The sequence below is a fragment of the Cupressus sempervirens genome, chromosome 1 (genome assembly GCF_028749045.1).
Source record: "Cupressus sempervirens isolate cs-2001-9-10 chromosome 1, ASM2874904v1, whole genome shotgun sequence".
NCBI lineage: Eukaryota > Viridiplantae > Streptophyta > Pinopsida > Cupressales > Cupressaceae > Cupressus > Cupressus sempervirens.
In genome coordinates this window covers 591,668,262-591,678,495 of record NC_143118.1, presented here as the reverse complement: position 1 = coordinate 591,678,495, position 10,234 = coordinate 591,668,262, and the positions used below count along the sequence as shown (strand labels likewise).

Below are 10,234 nucleotides of genomic sequence, written 5' to 3'. Positions count from 1 at the left end.
TAGTAGATAATATAGACCAGATAAAAAATTGCCAAATTTGCTCAAATTTTTACCCCTTCCTAAAATGCATTCAAACCATAAAATACCAAAATCAATGTTCCATTCTGACTTAAGAATAAACTTGAACATAACTTGCCTCATAGAAATAGAAGGACAGTAAAAAAAATGTAGGAGTCTTCTGATAGACCACAGACTAAACAAGAAATAGGCTTAGCCAAAAAGAAAAGTATTTTCAACATAAGTTGCTACCTGAAACAAGACTTTTTTGGTTCTATTTTACTAGACCAACAATTCATAAGTGCATTGGACCAGGTATTCTTATCAAAATTGACATTCCAGACTTTGCTCAAACAATTGAAAAAAATTAGGCTATGTGATAGAATTCTATAAAGACAAATAAACTTTAGGTATCAGGAGAGTTGGGGTTCACCTTCCTTTCCGTCGCCTTCGGATTCCTCTCACACGACCTCAAGTTCCCTCCGGCACGGCCCTTGGCTCCCTCTGACGCAGCCTCGACTACCTCCAATGTGGCTCCCTTGAGTGGTTTCCCTCAAGCACTTGTTCCTCAAGTGGTTTCCCTTAGGTGCTTTCCCTCTGGTGATTTCCCTCGACACTTGTCCCTTGGGTGGTTTCCCTTAGGTGGTTTCCCTCGTGCACTTTTCCCTCTGGATGTTTCCATTAGGTACTTACTCTCAGATGTGTCATCGGGAACATTACAAAGTAAGTACCTAATGGAAACCACCCACAGGAAAAGTGCCCGAGGGAAACCACTCGAGAGACAAGTGCCAAGGGATATCACCCGAGGAAAATAACCCGAGGAACAAGGGCCCGAGGGAAACCACCCGAGGAGCAAGTGCCCGAGGGAAGCCACACGAGGGAAACCACCCCTCAAATTCTAGAAGTCACAACTATCTTGTAATAGATCCTTTAATCCTAAACCACCTTCTTTCTTTGAGAGACAGCACCAAACCCATCTCACGGCATGTTTTCTTCTCTTTCCTTTACCACTGGTTGCACTTAGGATATACCAATGTCCAGCAGACGAATTGGGGTTTACTCCCTGATAGAATCAAATGCCTGTTGGGCAAAAAACCTGACCACGAAAACAGGCTGTAGAGCCATTGCCGGGTTCCACTTTCTAGAAACAGTGGTCTGAGAGGATGGCATTTCTTCACATGAGCGTAGGCATCTGTAAAAATATGGGCCCAATAGCGACCGGCCGGAGGATTTGATGGGCGGTGGTGTCAGCAGAGCCTTATCCAGTTCTGAATTGTCCATAGAACTCATTAATCATCTTTGTAGCCTATTCTCAATCGAGGCATCAGAGATAGATGCCTTCGTATTTCCGAGGGAACGAGGTCTGCCTAATGATCTTAGTCACCTTACCAGTTTAATAGGTAAAGAAGAATTATCGAGAGGCATAATAAATTGTATACACAGATAAACTTTTTTGGCACACCTGCACTATGCCAGCAAGAGACAAGGAATTTCAATCTAGTTGTTCATTCCCCTTTCTATTTTAGCAAACAACCACTGCCACATGTTAGGCAGTGAGGGGAGCAGAGAGAAAGGGATGCCTAGATATCTGACAATCGTATTTGGTTCTCCCCACTGCCAGCCAAAGGTATCGATCCATTCTGGTGGGGAATCCTCCCATGTTAGCAGCATAGTTTTGTTTTGAGACTGTTTAGCCCCAGATGCAAAATGTTTCTAATCTTTTGCATAGAATAATCATATTCTCTTTCTCAAAGGAAGGAAACGGTGCAGTGTCATCTGCATATTGCATATTCACTAACATTGATTGATCAGGAAGTACTAAATCTTTTACTGCCGGTCCAAGTTTAACATCTCTAAGAGAACAATGAAGACCTTCACATGCTATGACAAATAAGGCAGGGGTCAAGGTACACCCTTGTCTTATTGATCTCCAACAAATGGAATCAGTAGTTTCACCATTGATGCCAATCTGAGCATTGGAATCTTTGAATAGTACTTTAACCACTTGAAAGAAAGGAAAAAGGAAAACCAGTAGCTTCTAATACAGTGAACACAAATGACAATTCAATATGATCATATACTTCACCAAAACCTAGCAATAGAATACCAAAGTTTTGTTCACAATACTTCCCCAAGTTCAGCCCTTCCCAGCTTCTAACGAGATTTTCAAGATATAATTTTCCCTGATAAAACCAGTTTGGTATTTCAGATGATCTCTGGTAATATTTCTGTTAACCTTTATAATAATATTCATTAGAGATTCGTTAATTAAATATACCTAAATTAAAAAAATTTAATAATGCAATATACGTTATATCTACCTTATAAAGTGAACATGCTTTTAACATTATATGGCAACTTCTTGCATGACTGCTATCCATCCTCTCTCATCATTATATTCAATCGAATTATATTCTTTATTTAGAGATTCAGAAGAGAATTCAAACTTGTTGCATCAAAGGTGTATGTGAGAGCACGTGGATGGAGGAAAAACTGACTACCTAATGAATTCCGGCTGGTTTGCCTGTGTATTTGTCATGAAGCGTGCCCCTCAAATTAGTCATTTTACTTTCTTGAAGTAATGATTTCCTCAGTTCACCCTGGAATGGTGGCTTTTTCTTATGGTAGATATGCATAGCATTTGACGGTGCTCATTCATCTCTGACATTTCCTGCTTGCTAAGCATCTTTCCATTCGTTTCCACCGTTCTTCAGACTTCTAATGCTTTTTCCCATCCTCCAGCTGTTAATTCCAGAGATGGCAGGCATCCTGAAAAGTAGTTTAATGTCATGCCGTCTGCATAGTTTCATGAAACAGGACTTCAAACTTCGAAGAACACCTTAGAATGGTGGTTTTTTCTTATGGTAGATATGCTTAGCACGTGATGGCGCTCATTCATCTCTGACATTTCCCGCTTGCCAAGCATCATTCTATTCCTTTCCAATGTTCTTCAGACTTCTACTGCTTTTTCCCATCCTCCAGCTGTTAATTCCAGAGATGGCAGACATCCTGATGAGTAATTCAAAGTCATGCCGTCCCCATAGTTTCATGAAACAGGACTTCAAAGAGCACTCCCTCGGCATATAAAGGTAGTGACCAGCACGCTGTTCAATACATATGATGAAGCCACAGCATTGTCTACATCTAGTAACACTATTGAAAAACACTTTCTAGAAACAGAATAAAACCTGCATTCTACTTTATCAATTCAACCCTCGCACAGTGCAAGCCTTTGTTCACAGATTGCTTCACTCAACATGATCAATGACCTTCTCAAGGCATGATCCTTTTTCCAAATGCTGGAGTCTGTTCACATCTCTCAAAAGGATTTGTCTTCCAACAATCTTGGAGATAAACATGGTTGCAGAGTAGCAGCCAACATATACCCAGAGGTTCTTGAGGGCTCTAATGGTTAAACAAAGAGGCGTGTTTTAATAATCTAAATGTAATCAACATATACCCAAGGTTCTTGGAGGCTCTTATAGTTGAACAAAGAGGCCAAAGGTTCTTGAGTGCTCTAATGGTTGAACAAAGTGAAATGCGTAATAATTTAAATGCACGTGCCAAAGTATCACTATAATAATTCTTTTTCTGCTCCACATCATTCAATGGATGCCTTGAACCTGAAAAATAGGCCCCCTGCCTCAACGTCCAAGACAGTTTTTTCAACTTTAACTAAAGCTTCTGTATCTGAGAGTGTGATTTATCTCCTACACAAAAAACCACGTAACATTTTATGGTCTTCAATCCAACTGGATCCAGGTATCTTTTTAATTCCTCTATCTTTCATCAATTTCCTTACCTTCTGAACCTCAACCCACCTACCCACTTCTGCATAGATGTTTGACAGAAGAACATAGGCCGCATCATTTTTAGGATTAGTCTCAATAAGGACAGTCGCTGTAAAAAATCCTACGTCCATATTCTTATGTGATCTACAGGCTCCAAGCAAACACATCCATACAACCGCCGCAGGTTTAACTGGCATTTTGATAATAAAGTTTAGAGTTTCTTCTAGATAGCCAGCACGACCAAGAAGGTCAACAATGCACACATAGTGATCGATTGTAGGCATAATGTAGTAAGTCTCACTCAAGCCTTTGAAGTGTTTACAGCCCTCATCCACCAAACCTGCATGGCTGCAAGCAAATAAAACACCAGCAAAACTTATATCGTCAGGGTGTGTTTCAGATTGCTTCATAAGATCAAAGAGTTGTAAAGCATCCTTGCAAAATCCATTATATGCGTATCCTGAAATCATAGCGTTCCATGGTATAACACCTCTTTTAGACATTTTGTCGAACAGTTCACGTGCCTTGTGTATGCTTCCACATTTTGCATACATGTCCAGCAGGGCACTTGCAACTACAACATTTATCAAATACCCACTTTCAACTATGCTTTGATGGATGACAATACCTTGTTTCAAAGCACCCATTTCAGCACAAGCTGGGAGGATGCTGGCAAAGGTTGTGGAGTTCGGCTTAAAACCTGCCAATAGCATTTGATTAAATGCTTCCAAGGCCTTCTCCACAAACCCATTTTGTACATAACCTGCAATCATTACATTCCATGAGACCACATTTCTTTGAGGCATTTCTGTGAAAAGCCTTAAAACCTGGTCAAAATCACCACTTTGTGTGTAACTGGTAATCATTACATTCCAAGAGACAACATCTCTTCGAGGCATTTTGTCAAATACTACACGTGCCTTCTGTATGCTTCCACATTTTGAGTACATGTCTATAAGAGAATTTGTAACTGCGACAACTGATAAAAGTCCATGTTTAATTATTCTTTGATGGATGTTCATACCCCTTTCTAATGACTCCAGTTTGCTACAGGGTGGGAGGATGCTAACAAAAGTTACGAAGTCTGGCTTTACATCTGCCAAGTGCATTTGCTTAAAAGTTTCTATTGCTTGTTCAGAAAATCCATTTTGTGCATAAGCTGCTATCATCACATTCCATGAGACAACATTTCGTTGAGACATCTCTCCAAAAAGTGATGAAGCCTGATCGAGAAGGCCACTTTGTGAATATCCCGCAATCAGAGCATTCCATGAAGACACATCTCTTTGAGTCATTTTGTCAAACAGTTCACGTGCCTTGTCTATGCTTCCACACTTCGCATACATATCTATCAAAGCATTCACAACTACAACATCTGACGCGAAACCACTTTTAATTATGCTCTGATGAATGTCCATACCCTGATCCAAAGCTCCCAGTTTGGCACAACAAGGGAGAAGGCTGGCAAAGGTTGTCGACTTTGACTTCACCCCAGCCGATTCCATTAGCTTATATACCTCCAAAGCCTTTTCAGCAAACCCATATCGTGCATATCCTGTAACCATGACATTCCATGAGGCAGCGCTTCTTTCAGGCATTTTTGTGAAAAGCTCTATAGCCTGCTTAAGATGACCATTTTGTACATACGCTACAATCATCGTATTCCATGAAACCGCATTTCTTTCAGGCATTTCGTCAAATACCTGACTTGCCTTGTTCAAACTTCCACATTTCGCATACATGTCTATCAGGGCACTTGCAACTACCACATCTGACGAAAATTCCATTTCTATTATGCTTTCATGGAATTCCATACCCAGTTCCAAAGCTCTTAATTTGGCACAGGCGGGGAGCAAGCTGGTAAATGTGAATGAGTTAGGCTGAAAACCTGTTCGTTGCATTTGGTGTAAAAGTTTCAAAGCCTCGTAAAAGTACCCATGTTTTCTGTAAGCTGCAATTATCGCATTCCATGACCCGCCGTTTCGCGTTTTCATGTCATCAAAAACTTTATCAGCATCAACCAAACTCCCGCATTTGCCATACATATCGACAAGTTTATTATAAAAACTTGTGCTTGTAACAAAAACAAATTGCCTTTCAGTGATTAAAGAGTGGATTTTTTGGCCTTCTGAGAGCACATTTTTGGCAATGCAGAGTTGCAGAAGTTGACGATATATAGAATACTGTTCAGGGGGATTGTGAGTGGTAAGCAGGATATGTATCGCTTCCTTCAATAAACCCTTTCTAAATAATCTTCTGAGCTTGAGATGTGCGGAGGATGGCATTGACCTGTTATATCCACAGCTGAAGCCTTAGGAATATCATTTCTATCTTCAAATTAAAACGAAAACGTTTTCATAATCTCTGAACTCCAGAGAGGAAGAGTGTGTCTATATGTATATGTGAAAGAGTGTGTGTCGCATAGCTGAGCAAGAGTTTTCGAGTTAAAAAGAGTTCCCAACCTTCAGAAGGGCGGTATGCTCATGTTTTGTGTGGTGCCATTATTTTACTATTATATGTGTTTATTTCGTTATTATTTAAAAGTCAAATTGAACATTTCAATTCTTTTTCTTTTTCTTTTTCTCTTAGTTCATGTTATTATTATGCTGAGAGCCATATACAATGGCACTAACAATGGGAATATATGTTGAGGAATCTTCTGTGTAATGAAAAAAGAATGGAAGGCGGTTACATATGAATGTCTTTTGTTATTCTATAATAATGGGCCCGACATTATAGGCCCCGAAAAAGAGGAGGCAATCAGAAATAACATGTCTGAAAAAATTGGGCCAAAATAATAAGCCTAGAAAATCATTTCAAATTATTAAAAATAATAATAATAAGATATAATATTAATGATTTTTTTTCTAAAATTTCAAGATTTAAAACCAAAATCTTTTTTATTAACGCATTAATTTATTCAAAAATTAATTAATTAAACTTTTCATCATTAATAAAATTTAATTATTTCTAAGTTTAAACAAATCAAATTTGACTTAGAAACTTACTAAAATATTATTATTGGAGAAAATAAAAAGACATCACATTTGCCTATCTTTCATTTTGATTTGTTAATAATACTTTTGAATTTATTATTTAAATTTTTATTTAATATTATTTAAGTTCTAAATAGAAATTATCATTTTCAATTGACTATATTTTAATTTATTCTTTCGATAATGACAAATAGGACCCACCGTTGAAATGAAAGATGTGATCAATTTATTTTTATTTTAAAATATGTGAAGTGTAAGTATGATTGATAGATTTTAAAACTACATCAAATATAAATAAGAATATAATTGTTTCTAATTTTTTGGTTTCTAAATCAATTTAGAGTTTATTTAAATATAACAAGATTGTTAGTTTCATTTTCCAATAAAGAGTTTCCAATTTCATTTTAATGAGATATAATATAACTTAAATCAAAGGTAAAATTAAATATAATTGTTTATATCTTCAATATTTTTACTTTTAAATGATTAATATTGCATACGTTGTTATTTTCATTTCAAATGATAGATATGATCTACCACTAAAATAAAAGCTATTATAAAATTGTTTTGATTTGAATTTTCTTACATTATATATAATAATAAATAGTTAAATGTTCATTTTATTAAAAATATATTTGATAAATTTTTCAACTATAAAATTTTGTCAACTCTTAAATAATTTATTTTGGATTTAATCTAAGAAAATACAATAACAAAGTATATATGAAAGGAAATGTAGTTATCCATCTTATTATAACATATGTTAACATAAAATCTAACCATAATAATGGCCATAGTCCAATTGCAAAAAGACGCATATTATGTTTATAATGGAGTGAAGATAGAGCGACACTTGGTTAAAGGGAGGGAGGGGGGAGAGGGGGCCATATCTAGAGAGCTAGATGGGAATTCATATTACATTTTCAATACCTAAAGATTATCTTAATTGAGAGATCTTATAGAGTGGGGTAGAGAGAGGGATATAATGGTGAGATAAGGTAGGGGAGAGTGAGAGAGAGAGGGTGATCAGGTGGCACACATGTAGAGAGAGGGGGAGGGTGATTAGAGGGTATAAGTAGAGAGGGGCAAGGGATATTATTATGTTTTTAATAGAGAGCTATTAGAGAGAGAGAGTGGGGGGGGGAGTAGTGAGAGAGGCTGATTAGGGGGAATTACTAGAGGGGGAGAAAGAGAGAGAGAGAGAGAGAGAGAGAGAGAGAGAGAGAGAGAGAGAGAGAGAGAGAGAGAGATGATGGAAATATCTAAGAGAGGGGAGTGAGTGCAAAGAGAGAAAGAAAGGGCAATTAGGGGGCATATATATAAACAAAGGAAACAGACAGGGGAGGGAGCGAGAGATTGTGAGAGTGGGGAAGGAGTAAGAGAGGGAGAGAAAAGGAGATATATAAATTTTGGAATATATATATATATATATATATATATATATATATAGAGAGAGAGAGAGAGAGAGAGAGAGAGAGAGAGAGTAGGGGGCATATATATAGAGAGAGGGGGGGGGGGAAATAGTGAGAGAGGGTGATTATGAGAAATTACTAGAGAGTATGTGCACATATATATATAGAGAGAGGGGGGAATAGTGAGAGAGGGTGACTAGGGAGAATTACTAAAGGGGGGGGGGGGGGGGAGGGAGAGGGAGAGAGAGAGAGAGAGAGAGAGAGAGAGAGAGAGAGAGAGAGTAGGGGCATATAGAGAGAGAGAAGGGGGTAGTGAGAGAGGGTGAATTAATAGGGATGGATGGACGGACAGAGAAAGAGAGAGAGAGATTAGTGGGCATATCTTGAGAAAGAGGCAAGGGATCTTATTACTCTCAGTATATATATATATATATATATATATAAAAGCTAGTGTTAGCATTATTTTGTGAGAGGCAATTTATGAGGTCCTCTTGTGTAGTAGTTAAATGATGTAATTGTATGCATGAAGGATTCATAGGAGGCAGTGGTTGTTGAATGAGAACATTAAGTGGAGGGTTTTATGGTTATGTCACTATGGGTGGAGGGTTTGATTGTGTAGGAGGTGGTCTTTTATCTCTACCTCATTTTCTTGGATTCCTTGATGCATCTATATTGAAAATAATTTAAATCAATTGCAAAAATTGTAAATTACAAAATTTGATTAAAAAATACATAGACGACAAATAAAATGAAGAATACCTCATTTGTGGGGTGCCATGGATGGAAATGCAATAATTTTTTTTTTTTTTAATGCTAAACCGAGTAGGTTTTGATATTCTCCTTTGCACTTCACGCTATTGTTTCCATTTGAGGGTATAAAAATGCCCTCAAATGTGGACATTAGAGAAAATATATAGTTTGCAAAACCCGATTGGGTCATTAAATTAGATAGTTCAAAAAACTTGATTGGGTTTTACAAACCCAATCAAGTTTTCAAAATTATATTATTTAATAACTTGATCAGGTTTTACAATTTAAACTAATCAGGTTTTTTAAAGTATAATGGCTAGGCTTGGATACCAAGCCTGGCTGACATTTCACTTCAAATAACTTGATCGGGTTATTGAAACTTTTACTTTTTTTGGGTATGGGGAGTGTCCACTTTTTTGTACACCAACTTGGTGCACACACCCATGCAAGCTCATTAAATCACTATATGATTTGAGGCAAGCTCCACAAGTGTGGTATGAAAACTCACTGAGTATCCCTTGAAGTTGCATTTTTAGCATTTTGAATTTAATGAATTATTGTCTATCTTGTTGTTAAATAACTTGATCGGGTTTTTTTTCCTCTTTTGGGGGGGTGGGGGGGGGTTGTCCAATTTTTTGTAGTGCACACACTCATGCAAGCTCATTAAATCACTATATGGTTTGAGGCAAGCTCCACAAGCGTGGTGTGAAAACTCACTGAGTATCCCTTGAAGTTGCATTTTTAGCATTTTGAATTTGATGATGCAACTCCTTTTGTTCAAAAAGTTAACGGAATTATTGTCTATCTTGTTGTTCATGTGGATGATTAATTTCTTACTAGTAATAATGAGGATTATAATCAAAGTGTGAAATCTCAATTGAAGAAAGGGTTTGAAATGATTGATTTAGGACATCTCCATTATTATTTGGGCATTGAGGTGCTTTAAAATCCCAAATATATTGTTATCTCCCAACAAAAAAATATTGGTGTACTTCACTCTAAGCTTGGCATGATAGATAGAAAATCCCTTAGTACTCCAATGGAGCAAAATCTCAAACTCACCTCCATTGACTCTATGGCATTGGTTGATCCAACTCCCTACAGACAACTTGTTGGTAGTTTGATTTATGCAACTACTACTCATCCATATATTTCCTTTGTTGTTGGGGTTCTCTCTAGATTCATGCAACAACCTAGAGAAAATCATTGGTTAATAGCTAGATGTGTTCTTTAATATTTAAAAGGCACTCAAAACTATGGGCTCAAGTACTTACAAGTCACCAATTTT

General features: G+C 37.2%; 1 pseudogene; it reads right to left on the bottom strand.

Annotated features, from left to right (window-relative positions):
• Nucleotides 1-2,353: 2,353 nt before the first annotated feature.
• On the bottom strand, nucleotides 2,354-6,260 carry LOC149578809 (pentatricopeptide repeat-containing protein At2g03380, mitochondrial-like; annotated as a pseudogene).
• Nucleotides 6,261-10,234: the final 3,974 nt, after the last annotated feature.